Genomic DNA, 15,026 nt, shown 5'->3' with positions numbered 1-15,026 from the left:
CTCAGGTTGTGGAGGGTAAGAAATAAGTCCAGTGATACTCTGTGGTGTTTGTGGGGGGTGAAAGTTCTGGCTTCCTCTTCAGATAACTATCCATCAAGATGTAACTCATTCCTGGTACTCAGGGATTTCTTCAGGGTTTATAATGTACCTGGTTGGGTCCTCATTGTATGTCAACTCTTTTCAAATTTCTTCTATATCTGTATATGTTTTAGGATGTTTCTCTGGTAGTAAATTTTCCTATGGCTGCATAAACTAGACACACCCAAAGACAATATCAATAGAGATGCTAACATGGAAGGGGGAGATTTCATGGGACCTCACCCTAGACAAAGAACTATAGGCAACTAATGACTGCTGAGAGCAGTAGAATTAGTCTTTCCTAGGGATGAGCCCCGAATTGGTTATCCAATACCAAGTAGTCAGCTCTGAAAATGTGTGTGTGTGTGTGTGTGTGTGTGTGTGTGTGTGTGTGTGTGTGTGTATGCAAAAGGTGGCATAAATTTGAATTGAGATTTAAGAGAGAGGAAAAGGAAGAAGGGAAATTACATAACTATATTTTAATTAAATTTTTAAAGAATGTATCCTGTTGTCTCACTTCCCCTCTACGATCCTGTGTTTTAACGAGCATCCCTCCAAGACAGAACATTTTAATCTTGTAGAAAATTGCTACACAACAGCAAGAATCGGCTGTCCAAAATCCCAGCAAGGAGTAGGGCAGGTGGGAGCAAACCCACCTATAGAGGATAAGCATTGGATTGCTGCTGGGAAAGAGTCAGTTTTTCTTAGTGCTCTGATGCCTGGTGTTTTGACCACACACATGGCAGTTCCTATGCCAAAGGGGAGTCAGGCTGGAAGAAGGAGCCAGATTCCCTGCAGCCACCCTGTGAGCACAGCAAGCACTCTGAATCACTGAGCCATCTCTCCAGTTTGTGATTAACCTTAAGTGTGATAGTTACGATTGAAAAACAAAAAAAGACTGTTGTGAAGTGAAAATTAGCAAGCAATTAACTATAGTTTTAATGATATAGAAATGGGCAGTGTCTGCACTCCCTCTGTTCAAAATATTATTGCCATGGAGGAGCTAAGTGCCTTGCACAGGATTATCTGTCCACATCCGTGTAATGCAAGCTAGAAAAGAGAAAATGGGTTACCAGATTGTTTGACTTTGGATGTGAACATACACATCAGGGCACAAAGCTCTGGAGCTCCACATAGATGTGCATACAAATACAGAATCCACAAACAGTGATGGGTGAAATAATATTGGGATTCATTTGAACACAGCTTCTTTGCTGTAGGCTCTTAATTTATTGTTAAATATCACTTGAACAATACAGAAACTGGGTGTAAGTCATTGTTCCATGAGCAAGGGGTATCAAGATCATAATGAGGAAACCTACAGAGACAACCAAACCAAACTGATGGGAAGTCATGAACTTTAGACCAACAGCTGTGGAGCCTCCATGGGACTGGACTAGGCCTTCTGCATAAATGAGACAGTTGTATAGCTTGATCTGCTTAAGGGCTTCCCTGGCAGTAGCATCAGCATCAATCCCTGGTACATCAGCTGGCTTTTTGGAGCCCACTACCTGTGGTGGGACACCTTACAAAGCCTTGGTGCAGGGGGAGGGGCTTGGACCTGCCTCAACTGAATGTGCCAGGCTCTGCTGACTCCCCATGGGAGGCCTTACCTTTTCGGAGGAGGGGATGGGAGTGGGCTGGAAGGAAGGCTGGGTGAGGAGTAGGAGGAGGGATGAGAGAGGGATCTGTGGTTGGTATATAAAATGAATAAAAAAATTCTTAATAAAAAATGTTTGCCTTTTGTCTGGGAACTCCTATATCATCACCCTTAGTCTTACTACATCAAGAAACCTATCTTCAATCTTTCCAAAAGTATAATATTTAAAGTAAAATATCTCAAGTCGAAAAGAGGGTCTGAAACTTAAGACTAGCATACTGCCTAGTCATTAATGCCAAGATCTATTTAATACCAAATGTTTCATATCTTGCAACATACATTATATTGAACTACATAAATCCCTGTATGCTGGGCAGTTCAGCATGAGAGAATTTACCACTCAAGCTCATAGATTCAGGTAGTTTTGTTTTTATAACATTCTTGTGTTGTGAATTAATTATTTTGTGTTCTTTTTGGGAGATGTGACAAAGACATTCTTCCATACAAACATATTCAACAAATACATATACATTTTCTTTGTTTATAATAAGGCTAAAAATTCAAAACAGGGTTCGATTGCTTTTTCTTAATATCCTAACTGGTGATTGCAGCAGAGCATTTTAACCTAATCTGATGTTAAATTATTTTAAAAACTAAAAGAAAGAGTGTTGTTATCAAATGTTTTGCAGATATGTATTAGAATCATATTAGCTGCTGACAATGTGGAAGACAGAATGATACTGTCTAGTATATATAATATTTAATGGCTAAGAAATGTCTATAATTGAATATATATGCTTGGTGAAATGTCAATGATTCTTCTCTGAAACAGCTGTCAATATATTTTTAAGTATTCTTTAAAGTGCAGTTTAAGATGCCAATGGAAATGTCTGGTGAACTTATAACCTGCTTCATGAAAATCATAACGAGTGCCTGACATGGTTCTGTGTTTATGTTTTTAAGTTAACTTTTAAGTGTGCTGTACCAGGCTGTGAACAACCCACATTCACATTCAATGTGAAGACTCAAGCCATTTCTTTAAGTGTGATGCAATTTGAAGCAAATTTAATAAAGTTGAATTTTCTTCCAAGTACACAATGTTAGAAAATTGCTCTCAGTGCCCATAAAACATCTGGCAAGGATGTTGACTGAATTTCTATTTTTTTTTGTTTTGTTTCAGATAGCTCAATATAGTTCTCAAAAAAAAGCAAAGGTAAGCAATAGCTCTATCATTGTATAAGTTATCGACTTGATTACAGCAAAATGTTTGTGAGTGTGTCATCCCGAAATCTTTCAATGTTTCGAAACCCATGACTATTTAATGTGGACTACAGGTTATGCAATGAATTTCACATTCAATTCTTGTCTTAAACAATAGACTCTTACCTTCTCACCTCACTAAGCCTATTATCACATGGCTAATTAATTTCCCATAATCATAACTTTTTTAACTTTATATTTTGTTTACTTTTATTTTTAAAGATTTAATCTTATGAGTAAGACTACATGTATGCATTGTGCTACATGTATGCCTGGCACCCATGGAGCCAGAAGAGTCTGTCTAATCCTCTGGACCCAGTATTATTGAATACTTGTTAGCATGTGGGTGCTGGGAACTGAACCAGGGTCTTCTGCAAGTGCTCTAGTGCTCTTAAACCACTGAGCTATCACTCAATCTCATAAACTAATTTGAAAATTTTAGATTCTATTGCTGTCTATAACTGACATGAGTTCTAGAATTGAGAGGACTAGAATTGTCATGATCATAAAAATTTATTATTTAACTGAGTATCATTTTTATTTTACTCTTTATGTCTATTTTATTTATTTCATCTATGTGTATGCAAATTTGTTTGTATACGTGTATATGTAGAACTGTGTGAGTATGTGTGGTGTCTATGTTTGGAGTGTATGTGTTTGAAAAGATATGGATGTACACACCTTTTCAGGGGAGCATAGTCCAGGAGCATGTCACATGCCATGCTCTAATGACACGTGTAATTCTTCACATTTCTTTGTACGCAGAATCTCTCACTAAACCTGGAACTGGGCTTGTGGTCAGTAAGCCTTGTGGTCCTCCACTCTCTGTCTACCAGAGCACTTGGATTACAAACGGGGGATGCCCTGCTAGGATTAGAGTACAGGAGTTTTACGCTTGGATCCCCAAGCCTGTGCAGCAAGGGCTCTTACCCACTAAATCATCTTCTTAGACTCATGAAGCATTTTTTTAACACAGAATTATCTTCATGAAAATTTTAATACCTAGAGTTTGAAACAAAGAGTTGTCTTCCCATGCATTAGAGCTAAGACTCACTAAGTGGATTTAAGTATCAAATTATACTTAACTGAGTTTTGCTGTGGAATATTGCTCTGTATGCTGTGAATGTGTGTTGCTCTGATTGGTTGATAAATAAAATACTGATTGGGCAGTAGCCAGGCAGGAAGTATATGCTGGATAAGCAGACAAGTAGAATTCTGGGAAGAGAAAGGCTGAATCAGGAGTTGCCAGCCAGACACAGAGGAAGCAAGATGACAAGGCAGAACTGAGATAACATACCAAGCCACGTGGCTAAACACAGATAATAATTATGGGTTAATTTAAGTGTAAGATCTAGTCAATAATAAGCCTGAGCTAATGGCAATACAGTTTGTAATTAATACTTGGGGTATGCGAGTGGGAGAGATTTGTCTTGACTGCCAACCAGCCAGGACACAGGAAAATTTCCAACAACAGAGTTCAGTATTAAATTTGTACAAATCCATTTCTACATTAAAATAACTTTCTAGGAATTACTGTTTAATTAAATGTGGATCCTAATGTGAGTTCTTTCTATCAAAGGCCAATCGTGGAAACATTTATATAAGTAACACTATAAAGACAAAGAAGTTTATATTTATTAATATCTATGTATATACATGTAGGTATATGCATGTAATAATAATTATAGAAAAAAGAGGCCAAGAATTTGAAGTAAAGTGAGTAAGGATATATGGGAAAATTTGGAGGGAGTAAAGAGAAGGAGAGGGAAATGTTGTAAGTACATTGTAATTTAAAAACTAAATTAAATGAAAAGAGTTAATTATTGATGATTATATACTTAATCATTACATTCATATATTACTTTCTTACCAACAAATACCTGATAAAATTTTAAAAGTATTTCTAGACAGTTTCTACCTATAAGAAATTACTCTAAAAGCATAAAGACCAAAATGTCATCTGTTTATGGAAAAGAAAATGTTAATACATATAAATGTTTCAAATGTTCATTTCATAGTTACATGTCCATTTAAGTTAGTTTCGAAGAATATTAAAGTAATTAGCATATGTAATATGCACAATTTCTTAATTTTGTCTTTACACAGATAAAGGGGATTGGAGATTTTTTTTTATACTGCTTAGCCCTACTATTGTCCAGCACCCCCAGAAACCCACGATACTGATGTTGCAAATATTCTCCTACCCCAATTCCTGAGAAATGTCTAACACAGAAAATTACATTCAGTTTATAGCTCTGTCTAGTTGATTTTTCAGGGACCTAACAGACATATTAGAGAACTATCTCTGTTTAATTTCATAAGAACTAGCCTGGGCTCTTAAATTTAAAAAAAAAATTACTTTCAATAATAAGAGGTCATACAAAGACAGTCAAAAGAAATAATAATTAAAAATGTAAAAGAATGTCTTTCTCTTTCTCTTTCTCTCTCTCTCTCTCTCTCTCTCTCTCTCTCTCTCTCTGTGTGTGTGTGTGTGTGTGTGTGTGTGTGTGTGGGTGGGTGTGTGCAAGGTGAGAGACAGGACTTGTGTCTTCTGTGTGTGGATATCAATTTCCCCATAAAGAGGCTGTCATCCTTCTATTGTATGTTTTTTTCCCCACTCATGGTTGGAGTCAAATGGTTGCAGATGTACTGGTTTGTGTCTGTGTCCTCTAGTCTACACAGTTGCATGTGACTGCTTTCTGTTCCTATGGATAACTAGTGTATTTTGATATCAAGTATTGTGGTAGCATACACATGTTGCTATGGCTGTTTGAAGTGTTCTGTGATGTCATTCAGCTGAGTTTTCACAGGTGATCCATTGTCTCTCATTCACTTCTCTTTAGTAGTCTTGGTGGAAATAGAGTAAGTCAGGAGAGATCAGGAAAACCATTGCTGCAACTCCTCCTGCTATTCAATCTAGAACAAGATAGAAGTCTTCAAGAATGATACAAGAAATAAAACTCAAGTTAAAATAGATAATACATGAAAATGCTTAATGCAATGCCACATATACTAGGTACCGTATATGAAAATGAATATTATCATTTTTTAAAGAAGTAAGAATACAAATTCTACAAAAGTTTATAATTACATGGTATAAGTTAAATTTTATCTATAGTTATTAAATGCTAATATTTTAATATATGTGCTGCAGATGTATTTAAAAGCAGAGTAAATGCTGCAGTTAACACTAAAGTCCCTTCCATCCCTTAGTTTACAAACAATGAGTGAGGAATTTTTTTTTCTTCTACTATGTTTGCAAACTTTTAATTAATTTATTTCATATGAGTCCATGAATAATATTCTTAAATTATCTGCCAAGATAATCAAAACAACATTCCAGTAATTCTCCAAAACATGGAAAGTGCATTTATCTCCTTATGTTTAATGAGTCATGTAACCAAGTTCATGTCAATTGAGAAAGGTATAAAATAAATATGTAGAAAATGCATGCTTCTAGAGAGATTAATATCATTGTTTTCATCATGTGTCATATACAAAAGACTATTGATACAATTAAGACTTAACTGTAGTTGGTTGTTTTTAACTCTTTACTCTTTTGAGGGGCCCAACATTCAGCTACCAAATAAATACACACACCATACTGAGTTTTATTCTTACTTATAAATGCCTAGCCTCATATTGGCTGGTTTTTGCCAGCATTTCTTAACTTAAATTATCCCATCTATCCATTGCCTTTGGCTTTTTCCTTTTCTTATTTTTGTATATCTTACTTTCACTATTACTCCATGGCTGGCTGTGTGCTGGGTGACTGGTCCCCACATTTTCCTCTTCTTGTTCTTGTTCATTGATCTTCTCCTCCCAGATTTCTCCTTCTATTTATTTTCTCTGCCTGCCAAGCCCACCTATCCTTTCTCCTGCCTTGCTATTGGCCATTCAGCTCTTTATTAGCCCATCAGGTGTTTTAAACAGGCAAAGTAACACAGCTGCACAGAGTTAAAAAAAAAGTAACATAAAAGAATGCGACACATCTTTGCATCATTAAAAAATGTTACACAGCATAAACACATGTAACACATCTAAAAATAATACAACACAACACTTAGCTGAATTGCCCAATAGAGACCTGATACCTTAGACAGGACTTCACCTTTTGCCTATATTTGTTATTCTGTATGCCAAGGAACACAAGGCTAACTCCTCATCTTTTAGGCTTTCTCAGGAAAGCTATGTAGCCACTGAGACATCACACTACAATGATTGAATACCTTGACCAATTGAGTTCTGAGCTAGAGAATGTTTCATTTTCAGAGAGGTAAGTTCTATTATTCACAGGGAAATGGATATGGGTGGATACATGCTATAATTATCTTCATTCAATATGTGTATTCTGGTGTACATTTATCCCATTAAGTGTGTTTCCATGTTATACCTACAAAATATCAGCCTGCATTGTCAGGTATGATAAATTCAAGGATAGCAGATTCGAAAGGTTACACAATATTGATAAAAATTAACAAATCTCAAATACGAGAAAAGTAACTACTTTGACCTTTAAATGAATCTCATCCAATAATGTTTTTTCATCTTAACAAGAATATGAATATACTTACTTTGAAGTCTTTATGTGATTAAATTGAATCAGTGAGCTAGGGTGAAGGGGAGTTATAGATAAGACATATACACACACACATACTTTTAATAGAAATATACATCTTTGTATTCAAGTCTTGCTTCTATGCTTTTAGAAATTACACTTCAATTTAGAATTGCCTAATTATACCACTTCAATATTTACACTAGCATGCTTCTCACATGGAATTCAGCATTCATTCTATCTTAAAATTCAGTTTTACATTGTTTATAACAAAGTCAGAGACTGTGTTCCATTAAAATGGAGGAAAGTAATGTTATTAAGTAATAGAATATACATGTGTTTTAAGATTGATGATTATTGTAGTAAAATTTCCATAATGCACAAATAACTTAAGAGTAGAACCATTGGATATTGTAGCCTAGTTATCTGAAATAAAACACAAATATTAATTGGGCATTTGGCTAACAGATTTGCTTTGTCCTCTGAAAGGGGAACAAATATTCATAGACTAGGTTGGTTGTTTCACTCAACAATTCTTTACATTTTCATAACAAGGAGGTAGGAGTTCACATATTCATCATAAAATGATTTATAGAAAATAACTGATGTTTAATGTTAGAAAAATGTTCAACTTTGTGTTATGTCCTCACCATCTAATTTCTAATTGAAACACACTTCTTTCACTTTCTTCCTTGAATACGTGCCTCAGAATTAATAAAGCAAATGGTGTGTTATAAAAAAGCAGTATGTTTGAATTTATTAGAATCACAAAAGTCTGGGTTAAATGGACTCATCATATTACCTGGCATGAAGCCTTTTGTTTATAATATGATTAATTTATAATTCTTTCACTAGGTAGAAATATATGTGAAAGTTAAAGGCTGTGAACTCATAGCTTAACATTTAAAATTGTGTAGATAATTGTAAAATTGGCTAAAGAAAAACATATTGATCCAATTCTTTAAGAGCAGAATTTGAGTTAGAATTGGAAAATGTGAGGAAATACTGGGATCATAGTGAAAAAATACAAATCAACATTTATTTTTTATTTATGTGTGTGTGTGTGTGTGTGTGTGTGTGTGTGTGTGTGTAAATATGAGTGGCACATGCGTGTGTTATCTATAGAGGCCAGAAGAAGGTACAGCATCCTCCAGAGCTGCAGTTACAGGAAATTGTGAGCTTTCTGATGTAGGTTCTGGGATCTGATTTTAGGATGTCTGGAAGATGAGGAAGTGCTCCTAACCACTGAGTCACACATATCTCTAGCTGTCACGAATCAGTTTCATTGTTCACCTACATATGTTAGACACAGCCACATATATTTAAAATTATTTCCCACAAGTTAAAAGTTTGCTATATTTTTGATCAACGATGCTCATCCGACTGTGAGTACTTAGAAAACTTCATAACCCTCTTCTCTATTCACCGCAGAGGGTCTCTGTGAAAAGGGTAATTAAATGAGGAAGAGTGTGTAGCTGCAATAACTAATTGCTCCAAATGACATTTAATTATATGTAGGTTAAACCTTTGAGAATGGCATTAGCCAAGCCATACATAGTTTGGCAGGATTATAAAAATTTGAAAGTAACGTGTAGCCTAGCATTGGAGATACAGACTTTCTGACCATGTAAAATGTGGAGGTTACAAAAAAAAATGTAAAGTTTCACATCACCATGAATCTCCTAAGCTGTTTTCCACTTAATCAGCAGTACAAAAAATTTTAGAGCACCGTATCTGGGAAACATATTTACCACAGTAGCTTCTCCAAAGTTTTGTTTTGAAATGTTTTGACAACTAAGTTCAACGCTGTAATTTGAAAGATGTCAGTCTCTGCTCCCTGAGCTATTTAAATCCGAGACTTATTAGAGAAGCCTGGCATGGGATGGATGAGATGGGATTTTATCAGACCTTGTGCATTTGATTAGGGGAAGACTTTCGGAGGAAAAGTTGCCTTCATGCTTTTTTTCATTTTAATCCCTATTTTCAAGATCTATAAAAGTCAACAGCCCTGCTTTGCTACTCAAATGCTCAAATCCAAAATAAATGTTATATCTTGTCTCTATTTTTGACTTATTTTTAGGAGAGAGAAATGTGGTCATTCTATGGCATTGATTTTTTTCCCTATAAATTCTTATATACTGGCATTTAACCATACATTATAACATGTGGTTAATCAATATTTTTCTTCTAATTACCCTTAAATTTTTCCTATTCTTTATAAACTTACATTAAAAAATTAATAATATACATTAATATTACATATTTCAATTTCCTAGTCATTCAGAATCACTCCATTTTTATTTATAGACGCATATGCTCTGAAGTTTGTAACAGTCTGAGTAAAATATTCCTTGTTGATAAAGGGTACAGCATAAGAGTGTTGTGAAAGAATATACAGATCTATAACTAAAATGTGCTCATTCCAAGTAATGTACTTCTATGATTCCACTGCTCATCACTTGGTATTATATATCTAGGAAACCCTATGTATCATCTATCATCTATCTATCTATCTATCTATCTATCTATCTATCTATCTATCTATCTATCTATCATCTATGTATCTATAATTTATGTATCTATGTATCTATCTATCTCTCTACTATCTATCTCTCTATCTATCTATCTATCTATCTATCTATCTATCTATCTATCTATCTATCTATCTATCTACTATGTATCTACCTATCTACTTATCTTTCTAGATCAAAAATTAAACGAAAAAGGCCATGGCTTTGAGAGATTGAAGAGTTGTACATAGGAAGCACTAGAGGCAGGAAAGGAAAGCAGGACAAGGACATAAGTTCAACATTTTTTTTTAATTTATCTTAAAAATAAGAGCAAAGAAATCTTGAAAGAAATACACAGTGACAAAACCTCCATGAAAATGCATAAAACCTTTGTGGTCAAACAGATGTTACAGATGTGGAATTTTTTGTTAAATCTTTTCCACTTAGGAAAGTAAAAAGTGTAAAAATGTTGCTTTCCTGAAGACAGGGCTTTGTGTTGTTTGTGTCTGTGTGTACAATTTTGTCTCCAGGACTACCTGGCAGCATACCTTTTCCTTTGAAATGATAGGCTTTTAAAATCGTGCATTTGTGTGCGTGCATGGCTGCTTGTCTGCATGTGCACCACTTGTATGTAGTGTCCACAGAAGGAAGAAAGAGGGCGTATCCCCTGGAACAAATGTTACAGTGCCCAGTCTGCTGCTGGGAACTGAACTCCGCTCCTCTGCAGGAGCAGCAAGTGCTCTCGATTGCCAAGCCATCTCTACTCTACTCTGCATCTACAACAGTAAGTGAAATGATACATTTTTCATCATTCAGCTGCATTACAGATTATTGCAAGTTTATTAAACCATTGTTGAAAAACACTCACATCTTGACAAGATGAATACAGCTTTAAACTCTTAAAGGAATGGGTTGTAAATGGGTAATTTCCTCTGACACAACCCCTTAGTAGCTCTGTCAAGCTTTCTGGCTCCACATTATATGAGTATTCTACAGCATCTATAATGCTCAAGCGTCATTGTTTGGAGCCAGAATCTGGGCCAATATTTCAATAATTTTTTTTTTCAAAATGCATTTCAGTTATGGCATTAAAATGTGGTATCTTGATTACTTAGAAATTAGAATTTTCTGAACAAATGATGAAACAATAAAAATAACACGAGGAAAGCAAAGAAAACTCAAGAATACTGAACTTCCCTAATATAAAGCAAAATAAAGAAGAAAACAATGTGACATATACTATAACATTATTAAACATCCCTCATTGGATGACAGGGACAACACAGTATCACAGCGAACTCCTTGATCCTCTGGCTTTAAAATCTTTCCATCCCCACTTAGACAATATTCCCCGAGAAAATCCACAGTGAGAAGATAAAAATTATCTAAGATTATCTGATTTTATTTAAGCTTTTATATATATATATATATATATATGCATACATACATACATACATATATATGTATATATAATTTTACTGTCAAGGAGATTATTTCCTTTCTCACCATTAATGAATATACACTACATCTATATAATTGGAACATAAAGTAATTAGCTAAATGTATTTTTTATAGTAATCATATTTTTGGTAGAAATCATTCTGAGGAATGATTTCCCTTGTGAGGATCACAATGTCTTCCTGTAGGACTCATGGTTTTGGTGATCAGAAACCATCCTTATAATATTAACAATTATATTTTGGTAGGTAGAGTAGTTGTATTATTGCTACATTGTTTACAATAAATAATTCTCCATATTGGAGTGCATGTAAATATGGAGAGGTAAGATTAGATGATAGGCTATGTAGTTAAATGGTACATGCAGAGTTTGTGTGCATGCATGTTTGTGTGTGTCTGTGTTTGTGTGTGCCAAGCTTTAATGCATGGGGATGTGCTCAACCTTGCTGCAATTTGACATGCCACTTTTTGTTGATTCTCATGTGAGACCTGCCCTTTCCTGAGCAGAGGTAGAGGGGGAGTGGATTGGAGGGTGGGAACAGAAGAGAGATGGGGGGAGGGATTGGGAGGAGAGAAAGAAGGGGAAACTGTGGCTGGGATGTAAAATAAACAAATAAATAAATAAACATTTATTTATTTATTTAATAAAAGAATGGCAAAATTCAATCGTATTTTCCCCACGTGACCTGGGCATAATAGAGGGAGGGAAAATTATAAACAGGATATATAATATGAAAAAAAATTTACTTTCAATACAAGGAAAATTTTTTTTTAATGTTAAAAAAAATCAAACGTTTGAAAGCAAACCTTTTGAGTTTTTCTAAGCCATACGGCCACTAGAGACATCAGGAAGAACTACTCATCTAGTTAAAGCTATTCACAGGTTAAACTCAATGAAATTGAAATTAACAAACTAGACAAAATCAAGTGTTTAGAAATCAAGCAAAGGATATATTTAACTACAGGACTGACTTTGCAAAATGACACTCAACTGATACCTTAAAGTGTGAGGCCAGGTTGAAAGGCTGTACATTTAGATGATCCTTTTAATTCTATCTCTAAAAGACATACTGTAACCATTATGGACATCAGCATAGATATTTCTCAAGAACCTAAAAATATAACTACCACAGGACTTATCTATCCCATTCATTGGTAAATATCCAAAGAATGAAGTTAGTTCATTGGAGAGACATCTGAACATCCATATTCACTACAATAATAGTTACATTAGCCAAGAAATCAGGGGAAATCTAAGTATCCATCAATTGATGAATGCACAAACAACATGTGTTAGAAATATATAATAGGATATTATCATCCATAGGAGGAGGGGAGATACTGCTACATGCCACTACCTGGATGCTATGAGGATATTATTATGATAGGTGAGGGATTAACCAATTAACTTAATTTTCCTTCTTTTTGTATATCACACTAAGTTTGATGTTCAGTAAAAGGATAACACCTCTTCATTGGAAGAACTAATTTGATTCAGTGATATCATTGTCCACATGAATCAAACTAGATAATCTCCCCTTTATGATTGCAAATTTCTGCTCTGAATTATGTTTGAGGTTATCCAAGTTGCTTTGTCCACAATTTGATTATCACCACATAATCATAATGCTTTCTGTTATGATTATCACCCAGCTATTATCATAACCATCATCATGACTACCCCACTCTCATCAGCACCATCTTACTATTACTAAACCCACGCTCATCAGCACCAGCATTATCTCTGTTATTAGTATGACTATTCCCACTGTCATCATCACCATCATCCCTACAATCATACTATCATTATCACCATTAACGCACATCTATCGTACCCACCAACCTAATTATAACTCCATTATTATTACCATCCTCACTACCCTTCCTACCACACTATCATCATCACCATCCTCATTACGATCACTACCCTATTATTATCAACACTGACCTAATTACTGTTACAATCACACGGTCATCATCACCATCTCCATTGTCATCACCATCACACTATCAGCATCCCTCTACTCAGCCCCCTAACAGAAGGAAAGGGGATAATGGTGTACCGGGAAGCAAATTGTTGAGCAAAGAAAAGAAATGATGAGCTCTTTAAACCATCACCTGCTTTTAAAACTTCTACTCTCTAGAGATACTGCAAAGGTAAGTCTTCTTCTGATTCTTTTTTGTTTGTTTCATTTATTTATTTTTCAGTCTCAAAAGGTTGATTCTCATGTTTTTGGAGTATTTGTCATATTACATCATGAAATTTGATAATCTGCATTTTATATCTCTTTTGTAAGCATCTGGACCTTAGAAGCCATATCATATAGACATCTTTGAATCCCCAGTGACTTTTTCATCCTCTGGCACAAAGCAATTAATTAATAAAATACTACTGAATAAGCAAATGAATAAATTGTCAGTGATTATCACTTATATTTACCTGTAGGTAATGAAAGCACTCTATGGCCTTTACTATATCTCATTTTCTGGGTATTCTTTGAACCTTTAAAATTCTCAACACAAAACTGTGCTTGCAGTCTATGGAAATCACTTAAAAACCACTTGATATTTAGTTACAGTGCTTAAAATATATTACTGCATTTGAGAGAAGTATTCTAAAATTTTATATGAACTCTCTCTAGGGTTAGTTTTATCTTTAACTAGTGGTATTAATTTCACTTCCAAGCTTCCTGAAATATGTAGTGACAAGTTAATTTTAAACCTAGGACTGTCAATCTTCTTAAATTAAGTTTAGGATCAAGGATTTTAGTAAGGGTCAATCTGGAGGATTTGCTTTGAGGAAGAGGAACTGCCTGTGGGGAACTAATTAAAGAAAAGAAAGAAAATCTCTAACCTCTCCCCTCCACCCTCTTTCCAGCTCATGTTAGGCTCCAGGCAACCTCACATCCTTTATTTAGAGTGTAATGAGCAGGCCTTTGAAACATACTCCCTGTTCTAGAAGTTACTAACTCTGTAACCTTAAGGAAAATGTTGAGCACTTCTGAATGGTACTTGTGTTTTAAAAGGAAATAAATCACTTCCTCATAGTACTAGTAAGAAAAATGTATGAATTAATCAGGCAAGTAATATAATACATAGCATAAATGAGGCTCAAAGATGGAAACTTCAACCCTTGATTTGTTTGTCCTCATTTAAAATAAGAGTTAAAGAGCTACATCGATTGCCCGGCAGTTAAGAGCTTATACCTCTCTCACAAAGACCTGAGTTTGTATTTCTGCACCCATACTAGGAGGGTCACAGCTATTTCCAGTTCCAGCTCCAGGGGATTCAATGCCCACTTCTATCTTCCACAAGTACTGCATGCACACACACACACACACACACACACACACACACACACACACACAATCAATAATAAAATAAATACATAAAACCTTTAAGATAAAAGCTAAACATATCCAGGGTGTAGATTTAAATATGACTGTTTATCTGACTGTCTAATGAACATATATGTATGCATGTGTATCTATTAAATATCTCCATATATTCTATCAGTTATTTCAGATTTTTGTATTTATGCATATGCATATGCACCTATTTA

The sequence above is a fragment of the Peromyscus eremicus genome, chromosome 18 (genome assembly GCF_949786415.1).
Source record: "Peromyscus eremicus chromosome 18, PerEre_H2_v1, whole genome shotgun sequence".
Taxonomy (NCBI): Eukaryota; Metazoa; Chordata; class Mammalia; order Rodentia; family Cricetidae; genus Peromyscus; species Peromyscus eremicus.
The sequence above is the reverse complement of the archived record's forward strand: the minus strand, read 5'-3'. Positions refer to the sequence as shown.